The sequence below is a fragment of the Hemiscyllium ocellatum genome, chromosome 23 (assembly GCF_020745735.1).
Source record: "Hemiscyllium ocellatum isolate sHemOce1 chromosome 23, sHemOce1.pat.X.cur, whole genome shotgun sequence".
NCBI lineage: Eukaryota > Metazoa > Chordata > Chondrichthyes > Orectolobiformes > Hemiscylliidae > Hemiscyllium > Hemiscyllium ocellatum.
Genome location: NC_083423.1, coordinates 51,827,384 through 51,840,073, shown reverse-complemented (window position 1 = coordinate 51,840,073; position 12,690 = coordinate 51,827,384). Strand labels below are relative to the sequence as shown.

General features: G+C 43.3%; 1 long non-coding RNA gene across 1 annotated transcript in view; it reads left to right on the top strand.

Moving 5' to 3' along the window:
• Positions 1-9,416: 9,416 nt before the first annotated feature.
• The window catches only part of LOC132826940 (uncharacterized), a 38,878-nt gene continuing 35,604 nt past the window's right edge, over positions 9,417-12,690 (top strand). The window contains exon 1 of the long non-coding RNA XR_009645942.1: positions 9,417-9,711. This is a non-coding gene — a long non-coding RNA (uncharacterized LOC132826940). The remainder of the gene's footprint in view (positions 9,712-12,690) is intronic.

The window sequence follows — 12,690 nt, the reverse complement described above, 5'->3', positions numbered from 1 at the left end:
AATCTGTGCAGGACGGAGGCTCTAGCCTGGTTCAAGAGGATGGTAGCTGACCAACTCTCATGTCTAAACTCCTGTCCCCCTCTCCCAATGACAGAAACCTCCCCAGATAACTCTTAGCTTTCCCACTGACCATCCCCAGAGTCCGGGTGATGGGAATGTCACCTCGGGATCAGCGACTGGTTTCTCTGTGACCCTGCACTACTCTAAAGCAGCCAGCTTCTGATTGGCCAGATGCTCCAGATGGATGGGGATGGCTCTTAATTCCAGCAAGCAGGGGCTCCACTCACAACCAATCAGTTGCCTGATTGCAGGAAGATCCAGTGAGCTTTCTCACCTTAGGGAAACTGTTCTGTGTTTGGACTGAAAACTGATCAAAAACTGGAAGATCCCAGTTGCTAGTTAAATGCAGGCAGATGGGGAGTGTAGGGGCTAAGAATCATTTGGAAATATCTTAGCCCTTAAGTGCCAGGACCTTTGTAAAGCATCTCCATAATGACCATTTTACTGCCCGGTTTCTGGAGCAGTAAGTATAACGATGACCTACATGGCTCAATCTCAACTCTACGATTGCAAAGTGTGACCCAAATCTGCAGGTTAAAGAGCTGGAACTCGCTGTTGGAGAACTGGATAGGGTCATACTGCGCAGAAACAGGCCCTTCAGTCCAACTCGTCCATGCTGTCCAGGTTTCCTAAACTGAACTGCTCCCATTTGCCAACATTTGTCCCATAACATTCTAAACCTGTTCTATTCCTGTACCTATAATATGACAGAATTGTGTCCAGACAGACAAAGGCTTGGCTTTGTATCACTGATGTCTCCCTGAGGAGCTGCAATAAGATGCAGAGAAAAACTCTTCCCTAGCAACCAGAAGGTGGGGCCAGCTAGGATAAAATGCGTTCAATTAACAATCCCAATTCCACCTTTAGAAAAAAATGGTGACCCAATGATTACTACTGTCCTTTACAATAGATATTTCCCCAATAACTACTGCAAAGTTTATAGTTCTCATTAAGAATCTCAGGGTGCATTGCGCATTTTATCCATTTTATAAATGATATTTTTTTTCTCTCTCGTAACAATCTGGGCTTCAGAGAGAGATGCATTTTGCAAGTGCCAAATGAGCTATTAAGGATCATTGTACAGATCCTCAGGGAAGTGGCTTTGTGACAAAAATACTTATTAAAAACCAATTATCTGGTCATTATCACTTCGCCATTTGTAGAGCATTGCTGCATGCAAATTGGCTGTCACTTTATCCACATTACAATGATGACAATATATCGAAAATAATTCACTTGCCTTAAAGCACTTTGGGGTTGTGAATAATGCTTTATGTTTTACTGTGTTGTCACCTATGATGTTAGAAATTTACAAGGTGGGAGTTGCTATCCGTGATTCTTCACAGACAATGTTGGTGAGATTTTAACACATTTCAAACCCTTCACTTACACAGGGTAAACCCAATAACCTTCTAATCAATTCATGCTGTCAGAGGGAACACAGGATGGTGCATTGATACTTGGGAGGTGTATTATAAGGGATTAGGTCTGACTGTGCAGTGCACTAATGACACACAATAGGCATCATCATCACAGGATCCCTCTGTCATGCAGCCTTATGGTAAGATGAAGATTCAGTAAGATTTTCTTAAATGAAACCAACATTTTCCTTGGCCCAGTGGACACACAGATATTCTTGAGCTGCACAAGATGACCAAGATTCTTATAGATGGTGCAGAAAGGATTTACCAGGATGTTGCCCAGGTTGGAGAGCTTTTGTTATGAAGAGAGATTCATTTGACTGGGCTTTTATTTCCATTGGAGCAAAGGAGAGAGAGGGGTGCCATGATTGTGAGGTATAAAACTATGAGAAACGTAGACGGGAACAAACATTTCCCCTTGGTGGAGGGATCATTGACCAGAGCGCGGGGTCAGATTTCAGGTAAGGGACAGGTTGTTTAGAGGGGATGTGAGGAATTTTTTTCACCCAGAGACTGGTTGGAATTTGGAACTCACTGTCTATAAGGGCAGGAGAAGCAGAAAATCTCATATCATTTAAGTATTTTGTTGTGCACTTGCAATGCCAAGGCATACAAGACTATGAATCAAGGTGCGGGATAATAGAATAGTTATGTAGTTGTTTCTGACTAGCCTAGAATCAATGGGCCAAACAACCTTTATCTGTACTTTTGACCTCTATGACTCTATGACAACAGCAAAGCAAAAAACCTCAAGAATAATTATACAAAACAGCATGGCTGAGATGAGGCTACTGGATAATGAATGGTATGTGGAAAAGGAGGGAAGAAAGTAGTAATAAACACAGGAACTGCTGGAGAAATTCGGCAGCTCTGGCAATATATATGGAGAGAGAGAGAGAGAGAAACAGTTAACAGTTTGAGTCCAGTATGACTCTTCTTAAAACTGATTTCAAATGTTCAAAGTACTTATGGTGGGATTTGAACCTGTTCTACTGTGTCATAACTTCAGGCCACGAGACTGCAGGTGCAGTAACATAACCATACTTCATGAAGCTCACCGCAAAAATGTGAAATGTCAGTTCAGCTTGCACAGTGTTTCAGCACCAAGTACCTGAAACTAGATTGACAAAAATAAGACTTCAACAAACAGTAAAAAGGCCAACTCATTCATCAGGGCTGGCCACACTGATCAATACAAATAATCCAATAGTCCAATACAAATATACCATACTGAGTTAAATTCAAATGAAATGTTAAACCTGTAGTGGTTCTGTTCGCCGAGCTGGAAGTTTTTGTTGCAAACGTTTCGTCCCCTGGCTAGGAGACATCATCAGTGCTGTGGAGCCTCCTGCGAAGCACTTCTTTGATGTTTCTTCTGGTATTTATAGTGGTCTGTCCTTGCCGCTTCCGGGTGTCAGTTTCAGCTGTCCGCTGTAGTGGTTGGTATATTGGGTCCAGGTCGATGTGTTTGTTGATGGAGTTTGTGGATGAATGCCATGCCTCTATGATAGGGCAAGCCAGACAGAGAACAGCCAGGGAATTCCTAAAGGCATGGCTGAGGTATTATTGCCAACATTTATTACACATCCTTATTTACTGGAGTCATGATTTGGAGATGCCGGTGTTGGACTGGGGTGTACAAAGTTAAAAATCACACAACACCAGGTTATAGTCCAACAGGTTTAATTGGAAGCACACTAGCTTTCGGAGCAACGCTCCTTCATCACGTGATAGTGCAGGGCTCAATCTAACACACAGAATTTATGACAAAAATTTATAGTGTGATGTAACTGAAATTACACATTGAAAAATTGATTGTCTGTTCAGCCTTTCATCTGTTAGAATACAGTGATAGTTTCACTTCTTTCATGTGTAAATCACAAAATCTTTTTTATATATAAAAAGTTGCATTCTCGGGTTAGCTGCTAACAATGGGTGATAGTTAGACAATATGTTGAAGGTGTTAGCCCCCTGTGTTCTCTGTCTATGCCATGATGTTTAGATTGATTCTAATCTAAAAAGTGAAATAAGAGTTTTACATAAATTCATGCAGTTTTTGAGCTCAGAGTTCTACATGAATGCATGCAGTTTTTGAGCAAAGTACAATGTAACTCTGCAAGTACAAATTCACCCCACAAAATATATGTGTGCATGTGGGTCTTTGTCTGAGTTGGGGGCTGTGAGTGTGAGAAAGTGTATGTGTGTGTGAGTGTAGTGAGTGCAGAGTGTCTTAAGTCTGTGAGGGGGTGCATGTGTGTACTTAGCTATGTTCGGTACCCATAGGGAGGGCCTCAACTGGGACCTTGGGTTCATGTCACATTACAGGTGACCACCATTGCATTATACACACACATAGATATTCCTACACACACACACTTTCACGTGCACACGGACACAGGTACACACAGACACGCACACAGACGCCCACAGACACCCTTACAGCCACACACACTCCCACACTCCCACATGCACCCCCTCACAGACTGAAGACACTCTGCATTCATAAGCCCTACTTCTTTATGCCCGAACTGTCGAATCTCCTGTTCCTTGGATGCTGCCTGACCTGCTGCGCATTTCCAGCAACACATTTTTCAGCTCCGATCTCCAGCAGCTGCAGTCCTCACTTTCTCCTACCTTCAACATATTGTCTGGCTATCACCATTGTTAACAGCTAACCCAAGAATGCAACTTTTTATATATAAAAAAGGTTTTGTGATTTACACATGAAAGAAGTGAAACCATCACTGTATTCTGAGAGATGAAAGGCTTAATAGACAATCAATTTTTCAATGTATAATTTCAGTTACATCACATTATAAAGTTTTGCTATAAATTCTGTGTGTTAGGATTGAGCCCTCCACTATCACCTGATGAAGGAGCGTCACTCCAAAAGCTAGTGTGCTTCCAATGAGTAAATCCATGAGGAAAGGCATCATCACCCTCATCTACAAGCGGAAGGGGGAGAGGGAGGAAATCAGAAATTGGAGACCAATCTCACTATTGAAGGTAGATTACAAAATTCTGTCAAAGGTAATCGCCAACTGGGTCAGGTCTACTCTGGGGTCGGTGATTCACCCTGACCAAACCTGTGCTGTGCCGGGCAGGAAGATCGCTGAGAGTCTCGCACTCCTCAGGGATACGATCGCCTACGTGCAGGACAGAGGGGTGGATACCTGCCTGATCAGCCTGGACCAGGAGAAAGCCTTTGACAGGATATCACACAGGTATATGAGAAATGTTCTCTCCAAAATGGGCTTTTGGGGAGGGAATCTGCAATTGGATCAGACTGCTCTATACCAACATTGTCAGTGCAGTCTCAATCAATGGGTGGGAATCAGATAGCTTCCCAGTCAGATCTGGAGTCAGGCAGGGCTGTCCTCTCTTTCCTGCCTTGTTTGTGTGCTGCATAGAGCCATTTGCCGAGTCCATCAGGAAGGATGCGAGCTTGGGAGGGATGATTATTCCTGGCAGCGGGGGCCTGCAGGTTAAGGCCTCCCTGTACATGGATGACGTCGCCGTTTTCTGCTCCGATCTGCTGTCCGTGTGCAGATGCATGTGCATATGTGATCAGTTCGAATGGGCTTCAGGGGCCAAGGTAAACCGAGGCAAGAGCAAGGCCATGCTCTTCGGGAACTGGGCCGACCGATCCTCGATCCCCTTCACTGTCTGGACTGACCACCTGAAGGTGCTGGGTATTTGGTTCAGGGGGGCTGAGGTGTGCGCCAAGTCTTGGGAGGAGCGTATCAACAAAGTGAGGCAGAAACTGGGAAGATGGAAGCTACGGTCGCTCTCCATCACAGGTAAAATCCTGGTCATCAGATGTGAGGCACTGTCATTGTTGTTATACGTGGCACAGGTCTGGCCTATTCCCAGAACCTGTGCCGCTGCAGTCACCCGGGCCATCTTCCAATTTATATGGAGATCAAAGATGGACCGGGTCTGAAGGGACTCGATGTATAAAGATCTGGGCAACGGGGGAAAAAATACACCCAATGCCACCCTCACCCTGATGGCCACCTTTGTGTGTGGCTGCATCAAGCTGTGCATGGATCCCCAGTACACAAACACCAAGTGTCACTACGTACTGAGGTTCTATCTGGTGTTGCGAAGGATGGGCGTGGCCTCGCTGCCGCAGAACGCTCCGAGTAGTTGGACCATTCCGTATCACCTGTCCTTCATGGAGAAGTTTATGAGGAAAAACACCTTTGACCACAAGTCCATCAGGAAGTGGTCAGCACGTAATGTCCTTGAGACCCTTCGGGTAAAGGAGAGGGTGGATCCTGTCGAGCAGTTCCCTGAGCAGACTGCTAAAGCCATTTGGTAGAATGCCTCATTGCCAGAACTTTCCAACAAGCACCAAGACATGGCTTGGCTGGTGGTGAGAAGGGCTCTGCATGTGAGATCCTTTATGCACGCCCGGACTCTCAGCCACATCGCACGCTGCCCTCGAAGCGGCTGCGGTGGGGACGAGACAGTCACACACCTCCTTCTGGAAAGTGCCTACGCAGAGGAAGTCTCTAGAGGAATGCAGTGGTGTTTGTCGAGGTTCGTCCCGAGCAGCGCCGTGACGCGGGACTCCGTGTTCTACGGTCTGTTCCCCGGGACGTACACCAAGAAGAACATCAACTGTGCCTGGAGGATCATCATCTCGGTGAAGGACACTCTCTGGGCGATCCGAAACCTATTGATCTTCCAGCTGAAGGAGTTGACCCCGACTGAGTGTTGCAGACTGGCACATTCCAAGGTCCAGGACTACGTGTTGAGGGATGCGCTGAAGCTTGGGGCAGCTGCCGCCAAGGCGCTGTGGGGAAAGACCACCGTGTACCATCTGCCTGTCTAAAGAAGAACAGGGGGCCCATGCAGTCATTTGGGCTCCACTGACGCCCGTGCTAAATATATGGGCATATGATGGATAAATGTACAGACCTGTATATACAAATGATAAATTCTGATCTCTGTACGCAAATATTTACGTATGTATGGCATGACCCCCAACTGTACAGACCATCAAATTATTTTATGAATAAAATTTATTTTTGAAGTTAAAAAAAACGTGTGCTTCCAATTAAACCTGTTGGACCTGGTGTTGTGTGATTTTTAACTTAATTACTGAAGGACAGTTAAAAATCAACCCTAATCAACCAAGCCTAACAAAACAAATGTTGGTGACAGAGTTGTCCTCCGACATGGCTAAGCAAGTCAATCAGTTGTAGTCAAGAAGGGCACAGAAAGTTAGGTAATAACGTACCAGAAAATGGCCACATTCCATGAATTCATCAAAATAGAATACAACAATTTCAAAGGCTATGACTAATAACAGTGAATATACTCTGGAAAATTCCTCTTTATCCCACCTTAGTTGATCAAAAGCATTTCAGGAGATGTCAGGAACAAAACCTATTCTACAGATTATTTTCTATCTATATAAAGTGAAAATAAAACTGCAAGGGTTGCCTGAGAAGGTACAAAACGAATTTATTTTGGACTCTATTTGGAAAATTTTGATCGCAGTACTGATTACCTCAATGCCCCTTTGCGGAGAACACGTTTAGCTCCCTCTATAGATCAGAAAGTCAACATCCACCACAGTGGCTGGTAATGCTTTGATGAGGCTCACCACTTTCAGAAGGTACAAGAACTAGCATTAATGCACTGTACTGAGAAATCAGAGAATTGAGAAAAGTGTGGTCAACTGATAAATTAGACCTTCTTCTTTCATTTCATTCTGACTTCTAGCAGGGAAGCCCACATTGAGAAGACAATGAAGTAACCTAAAATATAAAGTGAAAAAGGAATTGCAAGTGTGGCCTGAGAAGATACAAAACAAGTTTGATTTGGGCCCTATTTGGAAAAGTTTGATCGCAGTACTGATTACCTCAATGCCCCAAATTCACAAAGAAGTGAACAGTATTAACTTTCCAAAGCACCAAAAGATATCAAGTTCAAAATGCAAGCCCTGAAAATGTGTTGCTGGAAAAGCACAGCAGGTCAGGCAGCATCCAAGGAGCAGGAGAGTCGACGGTTCGGGCATGAGCCCTTCTTCAGGGGCTGCGCTTTTCCAGCAACACATTTTCAGCTCTGACCTCCAGCATTTGCAGTCCTCACCTTCTCCCAAAATACAAGCCCAACAACTCAGTATGTACATAAACAAATTGAAGTCTGTAAATTCAGATTTCAATTCTCTCCCAACTCAAACTATCATAATCTGAGCCTTCATAAAAAATAGGAAGAGGCCCTGACTATACAATCTGCTTTAGATAGACTTCATCCACATACTTGGGAGAATAACAAGGCTGTAAGTTGATTAATCACATTCTGAGACATGAGAAACACTAGTGGACAGATTGTAATTACCAGAAGGACAGAGCACCATCTAAAGAAAAGGATTTCTGCTAGTCTTTCATTTTGATCATAGAGACATAGAGATGTACAGCATGAAACAGACTCTTCAGTCCAACTCGTCCATGCCGACCAGATATCCTAAATTAATCTACTCCCATTTGCCAGCATTTGGCCCATATCCCTCTAAACCCTTCATATACACATTAGCATCCAGATGTCTTTTAAATGTCATAATTGTACCAGCCTCCACTACTTCTTCTGACAGCCCATTCCATACACGCACCACCCTCTGCGTGAAAAAGTTGCCCCTTTGGTCCGGTTTAAATCTTTCTGCTCTCACCTTAAAGCTATGCCCTCTAGTTTTGGACTCCCCTACCCTGGGGAAAAGACTTGGCTATTGACCCTATCCATGCCCCACATAATTTTATAAACCTCTATAAGCTCACCACCCCCCTCAGCCTTCAACGCTCCAGGGAAAATAGCCCAAACACATTCACCTTCTCCCTACAGCGAAAACTCTCCAACCCCGGCAATATCCTTGTATATTTCATAAAATTGGCAGCAAATGTGCCATAAGCTAAACCAGAAGTTGCCTCAAATATGCAGAGGGTCTGGCAGCATCAGTGGTGACAGAAACAAAGTTAATGTTTTGTGTCGATGACTTTTCACTGACTCTGTATGCAGTCTAAGGCATGAATCTGGACATCACATTGCTAAAGTGAGACTTGAAACCCTGATCTTCAACTCAGAGCAGAAATTGCTATTGACTGAAAAAAGAAATTGCATTGAGTCACTTTGAAAGTGGTAAGGAGATAACGTAATCCTGCACTTGGAAAATGTGCGATGCATGCAAGGAGTATAATTCAGGCAAACGTCACAATTATCTGGGATTCTCATTGTCTGGGCACTGATTTTACTGGATTTCAGTTTAGAGTTTTCAGTCTGGTATTATTCGATTGAAATGACATTTGGTGTTCTTAAGCACAAGGGCTAGTCACATATTTCATTTGTAGTTTCATCTCTAGCATCAGCCCAATTATTTTAAGTGGATTTCACGAAACTGCCAGGCAGGAACCATCATAAATGAATGAGAAGCCTTTGGGAAGTCACCAGCGTTAATTTGAGAGCTCCGGTTTTTTTTGATTTATCTCATTTAATTGGATATTAATATTCACTGTGACTCAAACCCTACACCAAGTAGAACAGAAGCAAAAGGAAACAAAGGTCAGAGCTTTCATGGATTGAATAAATGTTAATATCTATTTATTGCACATGATTCATTTTGAAACATTTTCAATTATGTTGCTGAAATTTCGCATTTCATTTGGAAAATTCGAGAGTGGGTAGGGAAAGTATTTCCTTGCATACACTCATTATCTTTTAATGAGTTGACATGGAAGGTGAAGTTACTATGTTCACTCCAGAGAGTAAATGTCACATGGGACTGCAGTCACATCTGTGTGGTGATGACAGGTTGTGGGGCACGTTCTCTGCTCAGGGAGGGCTCATTGCATGCTGCATAATGACCTTCAATTGCTGTGAGATATTGCAAGCTGCTCTTGAGTCACTGGTGGAAGTACTCCCAGCTAGACGAACCTCCAGAGCCAGTTCTATCCTCGATAAATTCAGAGTGAACTACTCGTGGGGAAAATCGTTGCGATGTTGGGGAACTGGCGGAATATGTCAACACTGCAACTGATTAATTGCAGCCAGATCCATAAGGAATCAGAGGTGCCGAGACAGATTGCAATTAACACAATCTATTTGGTCATTCTGAGCTGCTGAGGATATTCGAACACAGCAAATTTAAAGCTGAACAGCCTGTGGGGAGCTAGGGAAGTGATTGCTGGGCCTCTTGCTGAGATCTTTGAATCATCGATAGTCACAGGTGAGGTGCAGGAAGACTAGAGACTGGCTAACGTGGTGTTGCTATTTAAGAAAGGCAGTAAGAAAAGGCAACGGAACTATAGACCAGTGAGCCTGACATCGATGGGTGGGCAAGTTGTTGGAGAGATGTCTGAGGGACAGGATGTACATATATTTGTAAAGGCAAGGACTGATTAGGGATAGTCAACGTGGGTTTCTGCATGCGAAATTATGTCTCACAAATTTGATGGAATTTTTTGAAGAAGTAACAAAGAGGGTTGATGAGAGAAGAGTGGTGGACATGATCTGGTATGACTTCAGTGAAGTGTTTGACAAGGTTCCTTATGGGAGACTGGTTAGCAAGATTAGATCACATAGAATACAGGGCGAACTAGCCATTTGGATACAGACCTTGCTCAAAGGTAGAAGACAGACGGTGGTGGTGGAGGGTTGTTTTTCAGACTGGAGGTCTGTGACCAGTGGAGTACCGCAAGGATGGGTCCACTGCTTTTCATCATTTATATAAATGCTTTGGATGTGAACATAGGGCGTATAGTTAGTCAGTTTGAAGATGGCACCAAAATTGGGGGTGTATTGGACAGCGAAGAATGTTACCTCAGAGTACAATGGGATCTTGATCAGAGAGGTCAATAGGCTGAGAAGTGACTGATGGAGTTTAATTTAAATAAATGCGAGGTGCTGCATTTTGGAAAGGCAAATTAGGACAGAACTTATACACTTAATGGAAAGGTCCTGGGGATTGTTGCTGAACAAAGAGACCTTGGAATGCAGGTTCATAGTTCCTTGAAAGTGGAGTCATGGGTAGATAGGATAGTATGCTTTCCTTTATTGGTTAGAGTATTGAGTAAAGAGTTGGGAGGTCATGTTGCGGCTGTACAGAACATTGGTTAGGCCACTGTTGGAATATTGCATGCAATTCTGGTCTCCTTCCTATTGGAAAGATGTTGTGAAACTTGAAAAGGTTCAGAAAAGATTTACAAGGATGTTGGCAGGGTTGGAGGATTTGTGCTCTAGGGAGAGGCTGAACAGGCTAGTGCGTCGGAGGCTGAGGGGTAACATTATAGAGGTTTATAAAATCATGCGGGGTATGGATAGAATAAATAGACAAGGTATTTTTCCCTGGGGTGGAGGAATCCAGAACTAGAGGGCATAGGTTAAGGGTGAGAGGGAAAATATATAAGAGGGAGTTAAGGGGCAACATTTTCATGCAGAGGGTAGTATGTGTATGGAATCAGCTGCCAGAGGAAGTGGTGGAGGCTGGTACAATTACAGCAGTTAAAAGGCACCTGGATGGTTATATGAATAGGAAGGGTTTGGAAGGATATAGGCTAAATGCTGGCAAATGGGACTAGATCTTTTTAGGATATCTGGTTGGCATGGACAAGTTGGACTGAGGGGTCTGTTTCTGTGCTGTACATCTCTGTGACTCAATGACTCTACTCTGGCCTGTAGTTATGGTCAAACTGAGTCTGTCATGCTCACTATTTGGCTTTAGTTCCCATTACTTTGTGAAATACTTTGTCCCTTATGACAGAGACTGTTACAAAACCTTTCCCATTATTTTGCTAATCTGACAGCTTTAGGAATTTCATGGCAAGAAGGCTGATGCAAAACATTGATTTAAATTACCTGCATTTCCCTGTTAACAATTCCCCAGTCAGCTTTGACAAGAGTCCACCACTTACTTCAGCTACTCTTCTCCTTTTTATATATCTGCAGAAGCTCTTGCTGTTCGTTTTTATATTAATTGCCATATTATTTTTGTAATCAATCTTCTCCCATTTACTAGATTTTTAATCAACAGCTGCTGATTTGTAAAGAGAATCCCAATCCTCTGGTCTACTCTAGTTTGCATGCTTTATATGCTGTGGTTTTGATGTGATATGGGAGTCCTTGTTAACTGTGGGTGGATCACCCACTTCATTGAGTCCTTCTTTTTGACCCCAGTAAATTGTTGCTGAGCATTATGAAATGTCTGCTAAAATGTCTGGGCCACTGCTCATTGACTGACTTTCCCCTTTGTCTATTTACCCAGTCCGCTTTAGACAACTCTTTCTTCATATCTCCAAAGTCACCTTATTTTAGGTGGGCCCAATGGTTTGATATCCGAGTTACTGAACTTGAAATTTTACCATGTTGCAATCAATACCCTCTAGACAATCCTCAACTACAACATCTCTTATTAATCTAACTTTATTATGTATTACTTGATTGAAAATATTCTGTTTTGAATAGGCTCTACGATGGATTGCTTCTGATGTACTCTGCAAATTTATCTTCAAATTACACTTGCCCATCTGGTTTGTCCAGCAATATGCAGATCAAAATCAATTGTAGTGCCTTTCTTACACACCTCCAATATTTCCTGATTCAGTCCCACCGTGAGACAACTCTTTGGCCTCCAGATAACTCCCATCCATGGCTTCTTTCCTTCCTTATTCCTTAGTTCCACCCAAACTCATTATACATCATGATCTGCTGCCACCATATCCCTTCTCAGCACTCTACTGATGTTTTCCTTCATTGACAAAACTACTCCATTTCCTTTTCCTTTATGTCTATTTATCTGGAATATCGAATACCCTTTAATGTCGAGTTCTGAAGAAGGGTTACTGGACTAGAAATGTCAACTCCGCTTTCTCTCCACAGACACTGCTCGACCTCCTGGTTTCTCCAGTACTTTCTGTTTTTGTTTCCGATTTCCAGCATCCTCAGTTCTTTGTGTTAACTTGTTTAAAGCCCGATCAACAATCTTAGTTATGTTATTTACCAGGACAGTCCAAAGATGTGCGGGTTGGGTGGATTGGCCATGCTAAATTGCCCATTGTGTCCAGGGATGTGCAGGCGAGATAGATTAGCCATGGGAAATGCAGGATTACAGGGATAGGGTAGGTGGGTAGTTGCTCTTCAGAGGGTTGGTGTGGGCTTGATGGGCCAAATGGCCTGTTTCCATACTATAGGGATTCCGTGATTCAATGAT